Source organism: Giraffa tippelskirchi, chromosome 11, assembly GCF_054371585.1.
Source record: "Giraffa tippelskirchi isolate mGirTip1 chromosome 11, T2T-mGirTip1v1.2.pri, whole genome shotgun sequence".
Lineage (NCBI taxonomy): Eukaryota > Metazoa > Chordata > Mammalia > Artiodactyla > Giraffidae > Giraffa > Giraffa tippelskirchi.
Window position 1 is genome coordinate 72309354 of NC_137285.1, and position 20647 is coordinate 72330000.

The window sequence follows — 20647 nt, forward strand, 5'->3', positions numbered from 1 at the left end:
GAGAGTAGAAAAGTGGTTACTAGGGCTATGGGGAGAGGTTGGTAAAAGGGAACAAATATTCAGCTATAAGATGAATAGAGTCTGAGGATCTCATGTAAAACACGGCAATCTTTTTGACATGTTTTGTATAAATGAAATCTTATGAAGATAAAATCTAAGTAGGAAAGATGGAGGGAAGAAAAAAAAAAGAAGGTGAAATATGTGAGGTGATATGAATTAACTGGATGAGGAATCCTTTCACATCGTAACCACATGAAATCACCACAGTTATATTTCAATTTCTTGCAATTTTATATGTCAATTATACCTCAAAAAAGTTGAAATTTTAAAAAAGATATTACAAGATCTATGAAAAACCGTGAAGATTGTGTCTGGCTTGATAACATTGAGAACGTAGAACTCAGGCGATCCAAAACGTCCCCCTGACTAATAGAGTGTTTGTGTCATCGGTTACTCAATTCTGAATTATCATAGGTTCCAGAATTGTTGGTTGGATGCAAGATTTCAAAGCAGCCACATACTGGAAAACTTAGTTTTAATGAGTTTAGTTCTATTCTCTCAAAGCGGAGAGCTCTATTTAAAGATGATACTTTACGTGGACTTCCTTGATTTTTCCTACGTCGGATCAGAGACGGATGTAGTGAGATATCATGAAGTAATTCCCTGTTTTTCTCTTTATAATTTCCGCGACATGATCCTTCTAGTTAGTAAGAAACATTTGTGTTGCCTTGAAGAGAATTAGATGATTATCATAATAATGGAAAGGGAAAGTAGTAGGTTTATGCTTGGCCCTTTTATATTTAAAATATACCTTTTTGGCTACAGTGTGAGGCATAGGAGATCTAGATCCTGCAATCGAGGAATGAATCTGTGCCCTTTGCAATGGAAGCAAACTGTCTTAATCCCTGGAACCCTAAGGAAGTTCCTCAAAAGAGACGGTTTGCGACTAGGTCAGAAATGATAGTCTTCAAAGGCAATCCCTTTAACGTCAAAGGAACAAAATTTACTGAATGAAGAAAAGCCTCTGGGTAATAAGAATGAGGAGTCTCTGACCTATGAGCAGCCCATCAATACTCCTATTGCCGGCAATAGGAGTAAAGAGGACATCCCATGACACAGAAGGACCTGTCCCAGGAGAGAAGCCCAGGTTCATTCTGCCCGAGAGGAGAAGGCGGGCCGAGCGATGGTCTGGGAAGGGTTTAGAGACTCAGGGTGCGGGCACATGGCTACGCTTGCTGATGAGGGGTCAGATTCCCGATGAGATGAGACGACATGGCTCGCCAGCATGGTGGGGGCGTCAAGAACCCCCTCGAATCTTGCAGACCCTCTGCGACCAATGAGAGAGAGCCAGGCACCACTGCTCAGGGGCACAGCTTCTGCTCTGCTCTTGGCAGGTCCCGGTCACCTGCCACCTTCCTAGGTCTCCAGCAGAGGTAAAGTGAGGCCCAAATGCCGCCTGAGAATCTTTGAGCTCAGAATGGACACTCTCTTTTTTCAGTGGCCTGGAGTGTCATAAGCAATCCAAAGGTGAGCGGAATTAAATGCAAGTAGTCAGAATAGTGGTGAGAACAAAAGGAAACGGCAAGTCACTGTTAACAATCTATTTTGGACGTAAAGTTTTGTGAAGAGAGAGACGGAACCTAGCTTCAGAAGGGGAGGGAGGTCCAGCAAGGTCGAATGAGGCCCACTGGTGGCTGGGGACTCATCTGGAGGAACTTCTCTGAAGAAGGGCCTGGGATCCATCTGAAAGCGGGAGTGGGAACCCAGGCCCGGGAGTGAGCGTCCAGAGCTGGAATGAGAGCTCCTGGGAGACTGACTCGAGCGCGGCTGGTTTCCGGGGCACCCACCTCCCCTTCTCCTCAGCTGATGCCCGCAGGCTGGGTCACGGCCCTTGAGGGAGAAGCCTTGGCAGAAGGTCACCCCATGGAGGGAGCCCATAGGTGTCTCAGTCTGTTATTGGCAGTTGCTCGTTTTCTCGGGCTGCCAGCCCATCTGAGCTGTTTCTGTTGGAGGGGAAATCTGCCTGAAGTTATGCCTGAGGCCTGAGCTCTCTTATTATCAAATTAGGCGAATATCTGATACATAATGTGAATACCTGGCTTACTGCCATGGAGTTTCTAAATATCCGTGTGCCGAAAGCTAACTCCATCCCCACGTGTGCGAGCTAATTCAGGTGAACTCGCTCGTGTGGTAGTAGTGGTGAGAGCAGGAGTGGATCGGGAGCGAAAGGACCAGGTGGAATTTCTCGATTCAAATCCATGAATCTCTGAGGACTTCGTGAGCACGTTACACTTTAAGTGTCATTCCTGGCCTGAGAGGGAGCACGAACAGGACTTTTCTGACGGCTTCATGGAGACGTGAGACAGGAGTCGAGATCCACAGTATGCAGCGAGCGGTATCTTTGCTTATAGGCAGATCCAGAAAAAGCTATCAGCTCACTGTTGGTTCTTTCAAAGCACGTAGTAGCTGTGTGGTTGCCCGATAATGTGAGTGCCGTCCACCTAGACTGTACACGCACCTCACGCACCGAGTATCTGTCGGCCTTGTAGATGAGGAGGTGGCTGAGGGGCGTTTGCGCAAGTGACTGGGTTTGAATCTAGACAGCACCCTTTGCTGTGGGCTTGGTGAAGTGCAGGTCCTCAGTACACAGGATTCTCATCCTTCCTGGCCTGTTTCTGGCTCCTCTTCACCATCTGGGTTCCACAAGCCTCATCTTTAGCAGCACCGGTGTGCTCTTACCACAAACCTCCGAACAGCACGTTCTTTCAAGGTGCCTCCTCGTCCTTCACCGCTGGTGCTGGGCTCAGACCGTCCCCTGCCCCACGGCCCTTTCCCGGGCCTTTCCTTTTCACTCTCCCGTGGCTAGAGCTCTGACCCATCCTCCAAGCGCGAGGCCTCTTCTCACTATTTCGCATTCCAGGCAAGCCTACTTATTCTGGGAGTTATTCCCCCTTGATACTTTCTGTCTATAACCAGGACCAGGACCAAGCACACAAATCTCTTTCCACGCAACCCCTTCTTGACGCTCAGCTCTGCCGGGCGTGTTGGTGCTGACTCTCGTACGGATGGTGAGTCGACAGGTGACCGGTGACGGGTGAGCTTTTCATGAACCACGTGAAAAGTATGGTTGGCAAGCCTCTGACACAGATTCCCCCATGGGAAAACATCGTCACCTCCTGAGACAGTCCTGGGAACAAAGTCAACGAACAGAGGATTCAGTGCTTCCGGACAAATCGAGTGCTTGTGGCAGACACAACCTGCCCCAGAGCATCCAAGGTCAAGTGTGAGGAAAGGCCTAGGAGTAGCGGGACCGGGGACTGAACAAGTCGGCTCTGCTCCTCTCCCGGCTGCAGTCCAAAGAAACGCCAAACAGGATGCCTCTTTGTTGCCATCGAGTGTCCAATTCTAAACTTTTGTTAACAATGTATACAATGTTAAGGTGCGGGAGAGCCGGCTTTACTGAAACTTGTGGATCGTGCACTTCTTATCCCTGCTACTGTTTGATACAATTAGAGTTTAAGAGCACCCTGTTTTCCAGGAAAGATACTATATAACGCAAAGGTGCGATTTCTAGTGCCACCTTAATTTCCCCAGTCTCTGGGTACGAGAGCTGAACCAAATGTTGTCTAGTATATTTTCAGGGACATGACAAGCTATTCAGATCCTTCCCGATAGATGTTCTGAAAAAGAACTACTAGCTGCAAGAACTAAATCTCAATTTCAACTCCGGTAGAGGAGAAGCTGCGCTGCTGGCAACAGTTAAGATAAACACTGTATCTTCCCAAGAATAGACTGGGTACCCCCAGCATTTACCTTGAGGCTGCAGCGAGGAAGACTAAGTCTGCCACTGAACTAGGTCCGTTTCTTTGACTTGAACCTTTATACGTGATTCCTGATATCTTCAGTTTCCGTGTGCTGCCTGTAGCCCGAGACGTACAGGGCGCACCCCTCGTCAAGGCTCAGATTTCAAGAGTCTAATACATTTCCATTCAGATACAGATAGCAATCTGCAGAAGAGAGAATAATACGTATCTCGTTGGAGCGTCACAGGAATATCATGACATGACACGTGTGGCCCCGCGCGCCCCCAACCACAAGCCCAGATCTCCCGTCTCCCCTCCGAAACCTCCCCCCCCTCCCCCCCATACCCAGCCACCGAGGGGGGCCCGGGGAGGGATGGCGGTCTCAGCCCCGGTTCCGAGAGGTCACTCGTGGAGCCGCCCTAGCTAGGCCGAGACGCCAGATGTGGCTGCCCTGCTGCTTCACGTCCATCTCCGTGAGCCATGCCCCAAAGGCACGTGAAATCATTGAGAGCAAATAGCGCCCCCAGAAAACGCAAAATGATCCTCCTGAACCCCACACGGCCGCCATCTTGGTGGATCCACGTTAGAGGTCGTTGGTAGGTATCCCCACTTGATGCCTGAATAGTACTCACACGGACTCGATTTCTTTTCGCTTTTCCTGGGTGCCCTAGCCAGAGAGATCACGTGGGCCGGAGAGCAAACACAGAACAGAACAGAGCCCCGAACCACAGCCAAGTCGAGGGCGTGCGGAACCGCAGGAACTCACAGAGCCTGTGAGGGGACCCAGATGGGGAAGAAGCGTCCGTGCTCACGTATCTCTGGGGAGGTTGGAAGGGGCGCCCGCCAGCGAGGCAGGTGCCGCGCGAGTGGCCGGAGACGTTTCTCCGTGGGATCTCTCGGGGTGTCGCAGGGTGCCGGGTGCAGGGGCACCCTGGGAGGCCCGGTCCACCGAAAAGCCCGAGAAGTCTTCATGTGGGGCAGGCACGGAATGGTTTCTTGCAGGGCCGGGCGAGGAGAATTCGGGGGCCCATACCTCCAAGCCCCACACGTCTCGAGAGGGCTCCACGTGGCATTCTGAAAGGCCGGGCGACGGAGGGAAGGGGTTCGTGGCTGCGGACAACGCCTGGCTGGAGGAATTCTTTGTCTTTGGCGACGGTTCACCCCGCAGGTCAGGTCATGCGGTTCCTCGACACCTTCCACGGGGCGGATGTTCACAGGAGGAGTGGGGACGGGACGGCGGACTCGCAGGCCACCCTCCTGTCCCCACTGCTCCCCTCCAGAACTGGAGCTCGAATCTAGATGGGCCTCTGACCGCACACATCGCTGGGTTTACGTCGTGCCGGCTTCACCTTCGAGTCTCACAAACTGGCACTCTTGCTGCTTCTAGGAGTGTCCTAGAGAAGAAGACACCGGGTTCCGTACGAGATCAGCTTCTTGGACGCGGCCCTCTGGAGCCCGTGGCTTTGGCTTCAGGGGAAGCACGCTGCCTACGGTATAGCCTGGCCCGGAAGCTCATCCGAGGATTCCTCAGGAGTTCGCGGGCCCCGAGGATTCTGTTTCCGAAAAGCGTTTTCTGGAACCGGGCGACTTGGGGGAACGTGTCACTGGTCTGGAAAATGGAAGGCCGCTGTCAGAGGGTTCAGTGACCTTTACGCTCCCTCCTTTCACTTGAAAGGTGTCTTCTTTTTTCTCCCCACCCCGCCCCCCAACCCCCCGCAACACACACACACCCGACAGCTTGCCTGACCGTTGTTGCTGGGGAGATGAACTCTCAGGAGACGGGAGGCCAAGTCTCTTTCACACCCCGGGGAAGACGATGGGAACGGGTCCCCAGCCGTGCGATGTTTCCGTGTCTCGGCACGGCCGACAGCCTCCTCCTCGTTCTGGGTGCTCCCGTTTCCTCCACCCCCCACCCCCCACCCCATCCCATCCCATCCCATCCCATCCCACCCCATCCCCTCCCATCCCAAACTAAGGGTTTAGTTTAATGCCAAACTTCTACAAAGAAATAAGCAAATTTTTGTGCAATGTCCAGTGATCTCTTTCTAGGTTGATAGACTGATCAATGCCGTGGTTAATTCCCACAGTAAGTGGATGCCACCCTGTAAATCTTCTTGGCTCATTGCCTGCCACACCCGCTCCATTGCTGGTTAGGAGTAATGTTGTAAAACATGAAAGAGAACACAAAATGGACTGATGACTCTGAGAGAAGAATTGTAATTGGAGGACATTTCAGGACTGGCTCTGATATTGCATCCCGGAAAAAGTAAAACTCATACAGAGAGTAGAAAAGTGGTTACTAGGGCTATGGGGAGAGGTTGGTAAAAGGGAACAAATATTCAGCTATAAGATGAATAGAGTCTGAGGATCTCACGTAAAACACGGCAATCTTTTTGACATGTTTTGTATAAATGAAATCTTATATGAAGATAAAAATCTAAGTAGGAAAGATGGAGGGAAGAAAAAAAAAAAGAAGGTGAAATATGTGAGGTGATATGAATTAACTGGATGAGGAATCCTTTCACATCGTAAACACATGAAATCACCACAGTTATATTTCAATTTCTTGCAATGTTGTATGTCAATTATACCTCAAAAAAGTTGAAATTTTAAAAAAGATATTACAAGATCTATGAAAAACCGTGAGGACTGTGTCTGGCTTGATAACATTGAGAACGTAGAACTCAGGCGATCCAAAACGTCCCCCTGACTAATAGAGTGTTTGTGTCATCGGTTACTCAATTCCGAATTATCATAGGTTCCAGAATTGTTGGTTGGATGCAAGATTTCAAAGCAGCCACATGCTGGAAAACTTAGTTTTAATGAGTTTAGTTCTATTCTCTCAAAGCGGAGAGCTCTATTTAAAGATGATATTTCACGTGGACTTCCTTGATGTTTCGTACGCTGGATCAGAGACGGATATAGTGAGATATCATGAAGTAATTCCCTGTTTTTCTCTTTATAATTTCCGCGACATGATCCTTCTAGTTAGTAAGAAACATTTGTGTTGCCTTGAAGAGAATTAGATGATTATCATAATAATGGAAAGGGAAAGTAGTAGGTTTATGCTTGGCCCTTTTATATTTAAAATATACCTTTTTGGCTAGAGTGTGAGGCACAGGAGATCTAGATCCTGCAATCGAGGAATGAATCTGTGCCCTTTGCAATGGAAGCAAACTGTCTTTCTTAATCCCTGGAACCCTAAGGAAGTTCCTCAAAAGAGACGGTTTGCGACTAGGTCAGAAATGATAGTCTTCAAAGGCAACCCCTTTAACGTCAAAGGAACAAAATTTACTGACTGAAGAGAAGCCTCTGGGTAATACGAATGAGGAGTCTCTGACCTATGAGCAGCCCATCAATACTCCTATTGCCGGCAATAGGAGTAAAGAGGACATCCCATGACACAGAAGGACCTGTCCCAGGAGAGAAGCCCAGGTTCATTCTGCCCGAGAGGAGAAGGCGGGCCGAGCGATGGTCTGGGAAGGGTTTAGAGACTCAGGGTGCGGGCACATGGCTACGCTTGCTGATGAGGGGTCAGATTCCCGATGAGATGAGACGACACGGCTCGCCAGCATGGTGGGGCCGTCAAGAACCCCCTCGAATCTTGCAGACCCTCTGCGACCAATGAGAGAGAGCCAGGCACCACTGCTCAGGGGCACAGCTTCTGCTCTGCTCTTGGCAGGTCCCGGTCACCTGCCACCTTCCTGTCTCCAGCAGAGGTAAAGTGAGGCCCAAATGCCGCCTGAGGATCTTTGAGCTCAGAACGGAAACTCTCTTTTTTCCGGTGGCCTGGAGTGTCATAAGCAATCCGAAGGTGAGCGGAATTAAATGCAAGTAGTCAGAATAATGGTGAGAACAAAAGGAAACGGCAAGTCACTGTTAACAATCTATTTTGGACGTAAAGTTTTGTGAAGAGAGAGACGGAACCTAGCTTCAGAAGGGGAGGGAGGTCCCGCAAGGTCGAATGAGGCCCACTGGTGGCTGGGGACTCATCTGGAGGAACTTCTCTGAAGAAGGGCCTGGGATCCATCTGAAAGCGGGAGTGGGAACCCAGGCCCGGGAGTGAGCGTCCAGAGCTGGAATGAGAGCTCCTGGGAGACTGACTCGAGCGCGGCTGGTTTCCGGGGCACCCACCTCCCCTTCTCCTCAGCTGATGCCCGCAGGCTGGGTCACGGCCCTTGAGGGAGAAGCCTTGGCAGAAGGTCTCCCCGCGGAGGGAGCCCATGGGTGTCTCAGTCTGTCAGTGGCAGTTGCTCGTTTTCTCGGGCTGCCAGCCCATCTGAGCTGTTTCTGTTGGAGGGGAAATCTGCCTGAAGTTACGCCTGAGGCCTGAGCTCTCTTATTATCAAATTAGGCGAATATCCGATACATAATGTGAATACCTGGCCTACTGCCATGGAATTTCTAAATATCCGTGTGCCGAAAGCTAACTCCGTCCCCACGTGTGCAAGCTAATTCAGGGGAACTCGCTCGTGTCTGACCCGTGTGGTAGTAGCGGTGAGAGCAGGAGTGGATCGGGAGCGAAAGGACCAGGTGGAATTTCTCGATTCAAATCCATGAATCTCTGAGGACTTCGTGAGCACGTTACACTTTAAGTGTCATTCCTGGCCTGAGAGGGAGCACGAACAGGACTTTTCTGACGGCTTCATGGAGACGTGAGACAGGAGTCGAGATCCACAGTATGCAGCGAGCGGTATCTTTGCTTATAGGCAGATCCAGAAAAAGCTATCAGCTCACTGTTGGTTCTTTCAAAGCACGTAGTAGCTGTGTGGTTGCCCGATAATGTGAGTGCCGTCCACCTAGACTGTACACGCACCTCACGCACCGAGTATCTGTCGGCCTTGTAGATGAGGAGGTGGCTGAGGGGCGTTTGCGCAAGTGACTGGGTTTGAATCTAGACAGCACCCTTTGCTGTGGGCTTGGTGAAGTGCAGGTCCTCAGTACACAGGATTCTCATCCTTCCTGGCCTGTTTCTGGCTCCTCTTCACCATCTGGGTTCCACAAGCCTCATCTTTAGCAGCACCGGTGTGCTCTTACCACAAACCTCCGAACAGCACGTTCTTTCAAGGTGCCTCCTCGTCCTTCACCGCTGGTGCTGGGCTCAGACCGTCCCCTGCCCCACGGCCCTTTCCCGGGCCTTTCCTTTTCACTCTCCCGTGGCTAGAGCTCTGACCCATCCTCCAAGCGCGAGGCCTCTTCTCACTATTTCGCATTCCAGGCAAGCCTACTTATTCTGGGAGTTATTCCCCCTTGATACTTTCTGTCTATAACCAGGACCAGGACCAAGCACACAAATCTCTTTCCACGCAACACCTTCTTGACGCTCAGCTCTGCCGGGCGTGTTGGTGCTGACTCTCGTACGGATGGTGAGTCGACAGGTGACCGGTGACGGGTGAGCTTTTCATGAACCACGTGAAAAGTATGGTTGGCAAGCCTCTGACACAGATTCCCCCATGGGAAAACATCGTCACCTCCTGAGACAGTCCTGGGAACAAAGTCAACGAACAGAGGATTCAGTGCTTCCGGACAAATCGAGTGCTTGTGGCAGACACAACCTGCCCCAGAGCATCCAAGGTCAAGTGTGAGGAAAGGCCTAGGAGTAGCGGGACCGGGGACTGAACAAGTCGGCTCTGCTCCTCTCCCGGCTGCAGTCCAAAGAAACGCCAAACAGGATGCCTCTTTGTTGCCATCGAGTGTCCAATTCTAAACTTTTGTTAACAATGTATACAATGTTAAGGTGCGGGAGAGCCGGCTTTACTGAAACTTGTGGATCGTGCACTTCTTATCCCTGCTACTGTTTGATACAATTAGAGTTTAAGAGCACCCTGTTTTCCAGGAAAGATACTATATAACGCAAAGGTGCGATTTCTAGTGCCACCTTAATTTCCCCAGTCTCTGGGTACGAGAGCTGAACCAAATGTTGTCTAGTATATTTTCAGGGACATGACAAGCTATTCAGATCCTTCCCGATAGATGTTCTGAAAAAGAACTACTAGCTGCAAGAACTAAATCTCAATTTCAACTCCGGTAGAGGAGAAGCTGCGCTGCTGGCAACAGTTAAGATAAACACTGTATCTTCCCAAGAATAGACTGGGTACCCCCAGCATTTACCTTGAGGCTGCAGCGAGGAAGACTAAGTCTGCCACTGAACTAGGTCCGTTTCTTTGACTTGAACCTTTATACGTGATTCCTGATATCTTCAGTTTCCGTGTGCTGCCTGTAGCCCGAGACGTACAGGGCGCACCCCTCGTCAAGGCTCAGATTTCAAGAGTCTAATACATTTCCATTCAGATACAGATAGCAATCTGCAGAAGAGAGAATAATACGTATCTCGTTGGAGCGTCACAGGAATATCATGACATGACACGTGTGGCCCCGCGCGCCCCCAACCACAAGCCCAGATCTCCCGTCTCCCCTCCGAAACCTCCCCCCCCTCCCCCCCATACCCAGCCACCGAGGGGGGCCCGGGGAGGGATGGCGGTCTCAGCCCCGGTTCCGAGAGGTCACTCGTGGAGCCGCCCTAGCTAGGCCGAGACGCCAGATGTGGCTGCCCTGCTGCTTCACGTCCATCTCCGTGAGCCATGCCCCAAAGGCACGTGAAATCATTGAGAGCAAATAGCGCCCCCAGAAAACGCAAAATGATCCTCCTGAACCCCACACGGCCGCCATCTTGGTGGATCCACGTTAGAGGTCGTTGGTAGGTATCCCCACTTGATGCCTGAATAGTACTCACACGGACTCGATTTCTTTTCGCTTTTCCTGGGTGCCCTAGCCAGAGAGATCACGTGGGCCGGAGAGCAAACACAGAACAGAACAGAGCCCCGAACCACAGCCAAGTCGAGGGCGTGCGGAACCGCAGGAACTCACAGAGCCTGTGAGGGGACCCAGATGGGGAAGAAGCGTCCGTGCTCACGTATCTCTGGGGAGGTTGGAAGGGGCGCCCGCCAGCGAGGCAGGTGCCGCGCGAGTGGCCGGAGACGTTTCTCCGTGGGATCTCTCGGGGTGTCGCAGGGTGCCGGGTGCAGGGGCACCCTGGGAGGCCCGGTCCACCGAAAAGCCCGAGAAGTCTTCATGTGGGGCAGGCACGGAATGGTTTCTTGCAGGGCCGGGCGAGGAGAATTCGGGGGCCCATACCTCCAAGCCCCACACGTCTCGAGAGGGCTCCACGTGGCATTCTGAAAGGCCGGGCGACGGAGGGAAGGGGTTCGTGGCTGCGGACAACGCCTGGCTGGAGGAATTCTTTGTCTTTGGCGACGGTTCACCCCGCAGGTCAGGTCATGCGGTTCCTCGACACCTTCCACGGGGCGGATGTTCACAGGAGGAGTGGGGACGGGACGGCGGACTCGCAGGCCACCCTCCTGTCCCCACTGCTCCCCTCCAGAACTGGAGCTCGAATCTAGATGGGCCTCTGACCGCACACATCGCTGGGTTTACGTCGTGCCGGCTTCACCTTCGAGTCTCACAAACTGGCACTCTTGCTGCTTCTAGGAGTGTCCTAGAGAAGAAGACACCGGGTTCCGTACGAGATCAGCTTCTTGGACGCGGCCCTCTGGAGCCCGTGGCTTTGGCTTCAGGGGAAGCACGCTGCCTACGGTATAGCCTGGCCCGGAAGCTCATCCGAGGATTCCTCAGGAGTTCGCGGGCCCCGAGGATTCTGTTTCCGAAAAGCGTTTTCTGGAACCGGGCGACTTGGGGGAACGTGTCACTGGTCTGGAAAATGGAAGGCCGCTGTCAGAGGGTTCAGTGACCTTTACGCTCCCTCCTTTCACTTGAAAGGTGTCTTCTTTTTTCTCCCCACCCCGCCCCCCAACCCCCCGCAACACACACACACCCGACAGCTTGCCTGACCGTTGTTGCTGGGGAGATGAACTCTCAGGAGACGGGAGGCCAAGTCTCTTTCACACCCCGGGGAAGACGATGGGAACGGGTCCCCAGCCGTGCGATGTTTCCGTGTCTCGGCACGGCCGACAGCCTCCTCCTCGTTCTGGGTGCTCCCGTTTCCTCCACCCCCCACCCCCCACCCCATCCCATCCCATCCCATCCCATCCCACCCCATCCCATCCCATCCCAAACTAAGGGTTTAGTTTAATGCCAAACTTCTACAAAGAAATAAGCAAATTTTTGTGCAATGTCCAGTGATCTCTTTCTAGGTTGATAGACTGATCAATGCCGTGGTTAATTCCCACAGTAAGTGGATGCCACCCTGTAAATCTTCTTGGCTCATTGCCTGCCACACCCGCTCCATTGCTGGTTAGGAGTAATGTTGTAAAACATGAAAGAGAACACAAAATGGACTGATGACTCTGAGAGAAGAATTGTAATTGGAGGACATTTCAGGACTGGCTCTGATATTGCATCCCGGAAAAAGTAAAACTCATACAGAGAGTAGAAAAGTGGTTACTAGGGCTATGGGGAGAGGTTGGTAAAAGGGAACAAATATTCAGCTATAAGATGAATAGAGTCTGAGGATCTCGCGTAAAACACGGCAATCTTTTTGACATGTTTTGTATAAATGAAATCTTATATGAAGATAAAAATCTAAGTAGGAAAGATGGAGGGAAGAAAAAAAAAAAGAAGGTGAAATATGTGAGGTGATATGAATTAACTGGATGAGGAATCCTTTCACATCGTAAACACATGAAATCACCACAGTTATATTTCAATTTCTTGCAATGTTGTATGTCAATTATACCTCAAAAAAGTTGAAATTTTAAAAAAGATATTACAAGATCTATGAAAAACCGTGAGGACTGTGTCTGGCTTGATAACATTGAGAACGTAGAACTCAGGCGATCCAAAACGTCCCCCTGACTAATAGAGTGTTTGTGTCATCGGTTACTCAATTCCGAATTATCATAGGTTCCAGAATTGTTGGTTGGATGCAAGATTTCAAAGCAGCCACATGCTGGAAAACTTAGTTTTAATGAGTTTAGTTCTATTCTCTCAAAGCGGAGAGCTCTATTTAAAGATGATATTTCACGTGGACTTCCTTGATGTTTCGTACGCTGGATCAGAGACGGATATAGTGAGATATCATGAAGTAATTCCCTGTTTTTCTCTTTATAATTTCCGCGACATGATCCTTCTAGTTAGTAAGAAACATTTGTGTTGCCTTGAAGAGAATTAGATGATTATCATAATAATGGAAAGGGAAAGTAGTAGGTTTATGCTTGGCCCTTTTATATTTAAAATATACCTTTTTGGCTAGAGTGTGAGGCACAGGAGATCTAGATCCTGCAATCGAGGAATGAATCTGTGCCCTTTGCAATGGAAGCAAACTGTCTTTCTTAATCCCTGGAACCCTAAGGAAGTTCCTCAAAAGAGACGGTTTGCGACTAGGTCAGAAATGATAGTCTTCAAAGGCAACCCCTTTAACGTCAAAGGAACAAAATTTACTGACTGAAGAGAAGCCTCTGGGTAATACGAATGAGGAGTCTCTGACCTATGAGCAGCCCATCAATACTCCTATTGCCGGCAATAGGAGTAAAGAGGACATCCCATGACACAGAAGGACCTGTCCCAGGAGAGAAGCCCAGGTTCATTCTGCCCGAGAGGAGAAGGCGGGCCGAGCGATGGTCTGGGAAGGGTTTAGAGACTCAGGGTGCGGGCACATGGCTACGCTTGCTGATGAGGGGTCAGATTCCCGATGAGATGAGACGACACGGCTCGCCAGCATGGTGGGGCCGTCAAGAACCCCCTCGAATCTTGCAGACCCTCTGCGACCAATGAGAGAGAGCCAGGCACCACTGCTCAGGGGCACAGCTTCTGCTCTGCTCTTGGCAGGTCCCGGTCACCTGCCACCTTCCTGTCTCCAGCAGAGGTAAAGTGAGGCCCAAATGCCGCCTGAGGATCTTTGAGCTCAGAACGGAAACTCTCTTTTTTCCGGTGGCCTGGAGTGTCATAAGCAATCCGAAGGTGAGCGGAATTAAATGCAAGTAGTCAGAATAATGGTGAGAACAAAAGGAAACGGCAAGTCACTGTTAACAATCTATTTTGGACGTAAAGTTTTGTGAAGAGAGAGACGGAACCTAGCTTCAGAAGGGGAGGGAGGTCCCGCAAGGTCGAATGAGGCCCACTGGTGGCTGGGGACTCATCTGGAGGAACTTCTCTGAAGAAGGGCCTGGGATCCATCTGAAAGCGGGAGTGGGAACCCAGGCCCGGGAGTGAGCGTCCAGAGCTGGAATGAGAGCTCCTGGGAGACTGACTCGAGCGCGGCTGGTTTCCGGGGCACCCACCTCCCCTTCTCCTCAGCTGATGCCCGCAGGCTGGGTCACGGCCCTTGAGGGAGAAGCCTTGGCAGAAGGTCTCCCCGCGGAGGGAGCCCATGGGTGTCTCAGTCTGTCAGTGGCAGTTGCTCGTTTTCTCGGGCTGCCAGCCCATCTGAGCTGTTTCTGTTGGAGGGGAAATCTGCCTGAAGTTACGCCTGAGGCCTGAGCTCTCTTATTATCAAATTAGGCGAATATCCGATACATAATGTGAATACCTGGCCTACTGCCATGGAATTTCTAAATATCCGTGTGCCGAAAGCTAACTCCGTCCCCACGTGTGCAAGCTAATTCAGGGGAACTCGCTCGTGTCTGACCCGTGTGGTAGTAGCGGTGAGAGCAGGAGTGGATCGGGAGCGAAAGGACCAGGTGGAATTTCTCGATTCAAATCCATGAATCTCTGAGGACTTCGTGAGCACGTTACACTTTAAGTGTCATTCCTGGCCTGAGAGGGAGCACGAACAGGACTTTTCTGACGGCTTCATGGAGACGTGAGACAGGAGTCGAGATCCACAGTATGCAGCGAGCGGTATCTTTGCTTATAGGCAGATCCAGAAAAAGCTATCAGCTCACTGTTGGTTCTTTCAAAGCACGTAGTAGCTGTGTGGTTGCCCGATAATGTGAGTGCCGTCCACCTAGACTGTACACGCACCTCACGCACCGAGTATCTGTCGGCCTTGTAGATGAGGAGGTGGCTGAGGGGCGTTTGCGCAAGTGACTGGGTTTGAATCTAGACAGCACCCTTTGCTGTGGGCTTGGTGAAGTGCAGGTCCTCAGTACACAGGATTCTCATCCTTCCTGGCCTGTTTCTGGCTCCTCTTCACCATCTGGGTTCCACAAGCCTCATCTTTAGCAGCACCGGTGTGCTCTTACCACAAACCTCCGAACAGCACGTTCTTTCAAGGTGCCTCCTCGTCCTTCACCGCTGGTGCTGGGCTCAGACCGTCCCCTGCCCCACGGCCCTTTCCCGGGCCTTTCCTTTTCACTCTCCCGTGGCTAGAGCTCTGACCCATCCTCCAAGCGCGAGGCCTCTTCTCACTATTTCGCATTCCAGGCAAGCCTACTTATTCTGGGAGTTATTCCCCCTTGATACTTTCTGTCTATAACCAGGACCAGGACCAAGCACACAAATCTCTTTCCACGCAACCCCTTCTTGACGCTCAGCTCTGCCGGGCGTGTTGGTGCTGACTCTCGTACGGATGGTGAGTCGACAGGTGACCGGTGACGGGTGAGCTTTTCATGAACCACGTGAAAAGTATGGTTGGCAAGCCTCTGACACAGATTCCCCCATGGGAAAACATCGTCACCTCCTGAGACAGTCCTGGGAACAAAGTCAACGAACAGAGGATTCAGTGCTTCCGGACAAATCGAGTGCTTGTGGCAGACACAACCTGCCCCAGAGCATCCAAGGTCAAGTGTGAGGAAAGGCCTAGGAGTAGCGGGACCGGGGACTGAACAAGTCGGCTCTGCTCCTCTCCCGGCTGCAGTCCAAAGAAACGCCAAACAGGATGCCTCTTTGTTGCCATCGAGTGTCCAATTCTAAACTTTTGTTAACAATGTATACAATGTTAAGGCGCGGGAGAGCCGGCTTTACTGAAACTTGTGGATCGTGCACTTCTTACCCCTGCTACTGTTTGATACAATTAGAGTTTAAGAGCACCCTGTTTTCCAGGAAAGATACTATATAACGCAAAGGTGCGATTTCTAGTGCCACCTTAATTTCCCCAGTCTCTGGGTACGAGAGCTGAACCAAATGTTGTCTAGTATATTTTCAGGGACATGACAAGCTATTCAGATCCTTCCCGATAGATGTTCTGAAAAAGAACTACTAGCTGCAAGAACTAAATCTCAATTTCAACTCCGGTAGAGGAGAAGCTGCGCTGCTGGCAACAGTTAAGATAAACACTGTATCTTCCCAAGAATAGACTGGGTACCCCCAGCATTTACCTTGAGGCTGCAGCGAGGAAGACTAAGTCTGCCACTGAACTAGGTCCGTTTCTTTGACTTGAACCTTTATACGTGATTCCTGATATCTTCAGTTTCCGTGTGCTGCCTGTAGCCCGAGACGTACAGGGCGCACCCCTCGTCAAGGCTCAGATTTCAAGAGTCTAATACATTTCCATTCAGATACAGATAGCAATCTGCAGAAGAGAGAATAATACGTATCTCGTTGGAGCGTCACAGGAATATCATGACATGACACGTGTGGCCCCGCGCGCCCCCAACCACAAGCCCAGATCTCCCGTCTCCCCTCCGAAACCTCCCCCCCCTCCCCCCCATACCCAGCCACCGAGGGGGGCCCGGGGAGGGATGGCGGTCTCAGCCCCGGTTCCGAGAGGTCACTCGTGGAGCCGCCCTAGCTAGGCCGAGACGCCAGATGTGGCTGCCCTGCTGCTTCACGTCCATCTCCGTGAGCCATGCCCCAAAGGCACGTGAAATCATTGAGAGCAAATAGCGCCCCCAGAAAACGCAAAATGATCCTCCTGAACCCCACACGGCCGCCATCTTGGTGGATCCACGTTAGAGGTCATTGGTAGGTATCCCCACTTGATGCCTGAATAGTACTCACACGGACTCGATTTCTTTTCGCTTTTCCTGGGTGCCCTAGCCAGAGAGATCACGTGGGCCGGAGAGCAAACACAGAACAGAACAGAGCCCCGAACCACAGCCAAGTCGAGGGCGTGCGGAACCGCAGGAACTCACAGAGCCTGTGAGGGGACCCAGATGGGGAAGAAGCGTCCGTGCTCACGTATCTCTGGGGAGGTTGGAAGGGGCGCCCGCCAGCGAGGCAGGTGCCGCGCGAGTGGCCGGAGACGTTTCTCCGTGGGATCTCTCGGGGTGTCGCAGGGTGCCGGGTGCAGGGGCACCCTGGGAGGCCCGGTCCACCGAAAAGCCCGAGAAGTCTTCATGTGGGGCAGGCACGGAATGGTTTCTTGCAGGGCCGGGCGAGGAGAATTCGGGGGCCCATACCTCCAAGCCCCACACGTCTCGAGAGGGCTCCACGTGGCATTCTGAAAGGCCGGGCGACGGAGGGAAGGGGTTCGTGGCTGCGGACAACGCCTGGCTGGAGGAATTCTTTGTCTTTGGCGACGGTTCACCCCGCAGGTCAGGTCATGCGGTTCCTCGACACCTTCCACGGGGCGGATGTTCACAGGAGGAGTGGGGACGGGACGGCGGACTCGCAGGCCACCCTCCTGTCCCCACTGCTCCCCTCCAGAACTGGAGCTCGAATCTAGATGGGCCTCTGACCGCACACATCGCTGGGTTTACGTCGTGCCGGCTTCACCTTCGAGTCTCACAAACTGGCGCTCTTGCTGCTTCTAGGAGTGTCCTAGAGAAGAAGACACCGGGTTCCGTACGAGATCAGCTTCTTGGACGCGGCCCTCTGGAGCCCGTGGCTTTGGCTTCAGGGGAAGCACGCTGCCTACGGTATAGCCTGGCCCGGAAGCTCATCCGAGGATTCCTCAGGAGTTCGCGGGCCCCGAGGATTCTGTTTCCGAAAAGCGTTTTCTGGAACCGGGCGACTTGGGGGAACGTGTCACTGGTCTGGAAAATGGAAGGCCGCTGTCAGAGGGTTCAGTGACCTTTACGCTCCCTCCTTTCACTTGAAAGGTGTCTTCTTTTTTCTCCCCACCCCGCCCCCCAACCCCCCGCAACACACACACACCCGACAGCTTGCCTGACCGTTGTTGCTGGGGAGATGAACTCTCAGGAGACGGGAGGCCAAGTCTCTTTCACACCCCGGGGAAGACGATAGGAACGGGTCCCCAGCCGTGCGATGTTTCCGTGTCTCGGCACGGCCGACAGTCTCCTCCTCGTTCTGGGTGCTCCCGTTTCCCCCACCCCCCACCCCCCACCCCCCACCCCCGCCACCGACCCCCGCCCCCAGCAGCCCTGCCACCCCACCCCAGACCAGACCGCCCGGCCCGGCCGCCCGGCCGCCTTTCCTTTCTGGTGTTTGTGGCCAGTTATTTTGAAATCCATGTTCTCCTGACCTCAAGTGCCCTTTCCCCACCCACCGGCGCATGCTTGTGTTTGTTGTCGTTGGACTTGATCACGGTCTCGACACAGGTTGACTTTCGTTTTCTCTTGTTGGGGGTCCGAGTGTCTCCTTCTTTTCCTTTCTTGCTCCTGGGCTTGCGTGTCTGTGTCTCTGTCTGCTTTCGAGAAGTCCTGCTTTGTTCTCCGAGCAGCGCTTGCCTGGTTTCGCTTTGCCGGTCGGTCCCTCCCTCCCTGCCTCCCTCCCTTCTCTCTCTCCCTCCCTCCCTCCTCCTTCGGGGGAGGGGGCCCGGGGGAGCCCGGGATGTCACTGGTGCCCCTCTCTCGGCCGTCCCCGCCCCGAGCCCCGCCGCCCGCCGGCGTCTCCGTGGAATGTCCCCCCACCAGCCTGGAATCGCGTGGGTGGGTGGGGGGGAGCGCGTCTCCTTCGTGGCAGCCTCCTGGGGAGCTATTTCCCAGCTCCTCTCCCTTCCTCTGCGGCCGGGGTCGCGTCGCGTCGCGTCTCTCGGAGGCGGCGGCTCCGGGCCGAGCTCGGGCGTTTGGGCGGCCGGCGCTGTGGCGTCCTCGGCGGCCGGCGACAGCGACCCGTCCTCGGGACATTGGAGCCGGTTGTCAGGAGCCACCTGGCGGCCGCTTTTATAGTGTCCCTCCCCTCTGGAGCTTCGGCGACCTTCAGGAGGGTTGTGACTCAGCCGCCGGGCCCGAGGCACAGCTCTCAGAGACCAGCTCTGCTGGCGGCGACAGTGGCGGTGGCGCCGAGGCCTAGGGACGTCCTGCTGTCGCCGGAGATTGGCTCTCTAGGTTCCCGAGGAGGGTGGCCGTCGCGGCGGCGGCGGCGCTCCAGAGCCGGGCTCTGGGGTGGCCTGACCGGGTCGACCAGCGTCTCCCCGTGCCCCTCCGGCCGCGGAGACGGACCGGCCGGACCCTACCTGGGCCGGGCCGCCGCGGTGGGCAGGGAGGGAGAGGGTCGTCCCTCCCTGGAGCGCCTGGGACTCGGCGGTCTGGCCTCCTCCCGGGCCCCCCTCAGGAGGGTTTGCTTTCTTCCTTCAGGAGGGTTGGCTCCCGCCCTCCAAAGGGTTTGCTGTTCGCCTTTTCAGAAGGGTTTGCGTCTCCCTTCAGGAGGTTTTTGCTTTCCCGCCCTTTCAGGAGGGTTCGCCACCCCGGAGGGTTTGCTTTCTCACCCCTCCCCAACTCCCTGAATCACGGCCAGGAGGTCAGGGACCGGCTCGAGCCGTCCTGGGTGCCCCGGACAGGACGGTCTGGGGCCCCGGGCGTGGTCCCTCGTTGGGGTCCGCTCGTCTCGTGGGAGGCGCCTCGCCGGCGGGTCTCTCTTCGTTTTTCTCTTTGGCAACTCGTAGCCAAACCCCCGCTCGGAGACTCGGACGGACGGGTACACCTACCCGTGCGGGCGAAGGGGGAGGGCGTCCCCGGCCAGCTCCCTCCCCCTTGGCGTCTGCGCCCCCACTTCGCCCACCGGGCGCCCCCTTCGCCCCCCTCCCCCCCCCAGTCGACCAGATGACCCCCGACAGCTCCGGGCCTGGTGTTTCTGGGGTAGTGCTGGGGACAGGTGGCGGTGCCAAGGTGCCAAGGTCTCTCCCTGCCAGTCGTGGGTGGGCCCCGCTGTCGGGCGCTGTCATTTTGTCGCCCGAAATGGGCCTTTTCTGCCACCAGGTAAGTGCCGACACGGTCTCTCTCGGCGTCTGCCGCCGAGGACTTTGGGCCTCTGGACGCACGCGGGGCGCCTGGGCCTTTGGGCCGCCGGCCTGGGCCTGTGCGCCGGCTCCTGCGTGGCGTGTCTGGCAGACCCGACCCGTGGCGCCACCTCCGGTCTCTGGGCGACCCGAGGGCGGCGGGGCGAGGCGCCGTGGGTCTTCTACCCTGTGTGACCCCCCCGCTGCGGGCGCCCGGTGGTGGCCGGGACGACCCCCGCTCTGTAGGCCCCGTGCCCCGTGTCAGGCAGCTCCTCCTCCTGGGGTCGTCGGCGGCTGTCGCCTGAGGCGAGGTGAGGTGTGGCGGGGGGAGGCGGCCGGTGAGGCTTAAAGCGGGCCCCTCCGGCGACTGTCCTCACCGTGCCTTCCCCCCTCCCCCTCGGCTCAACGGATCGATGTGGTGTGGTCGTGCTCTCCCGGGCCGGGCCTAAGCCGTGCCAGGCGAGGGACGGGCGTTCCTGGTGAACGTGTGCGGTCTTCTCAGTCTGTCCACGGGGCTCCTCGCCTGCCTTTCCCCCTGCCCGTCGGGGAGGGTGAGGAAGGCGGGAGGGTGGGTGTGGCCTCCGGCCCTGACTCTCGGTCTCCTGCCCGCCCCCCCTCCACGGGGCGTCAGTGAGGCCGTCGGTCTTCGGACACAGCGGACGCTCTCGCTTCGCCTTCTCGGCGCGTGTCCCGCGAGCGGCCCTCCCCGCGGTGGGGAGGGCTGTGCCCGCTGCTGCGCCGCGCGCCCCGCGTGGGTGGGTGAGCGTGCCTCGTTTGACCCTCGGTGGTGCCCCTGGAGCGCTCCAGGTCGCCCCTCAGGTGCCTGAGGCCGAGCGGTGGTGTCGTTTCCCTTAACCCGGCGTCCTCCTCGTGTCCCTCACCGCGGTGG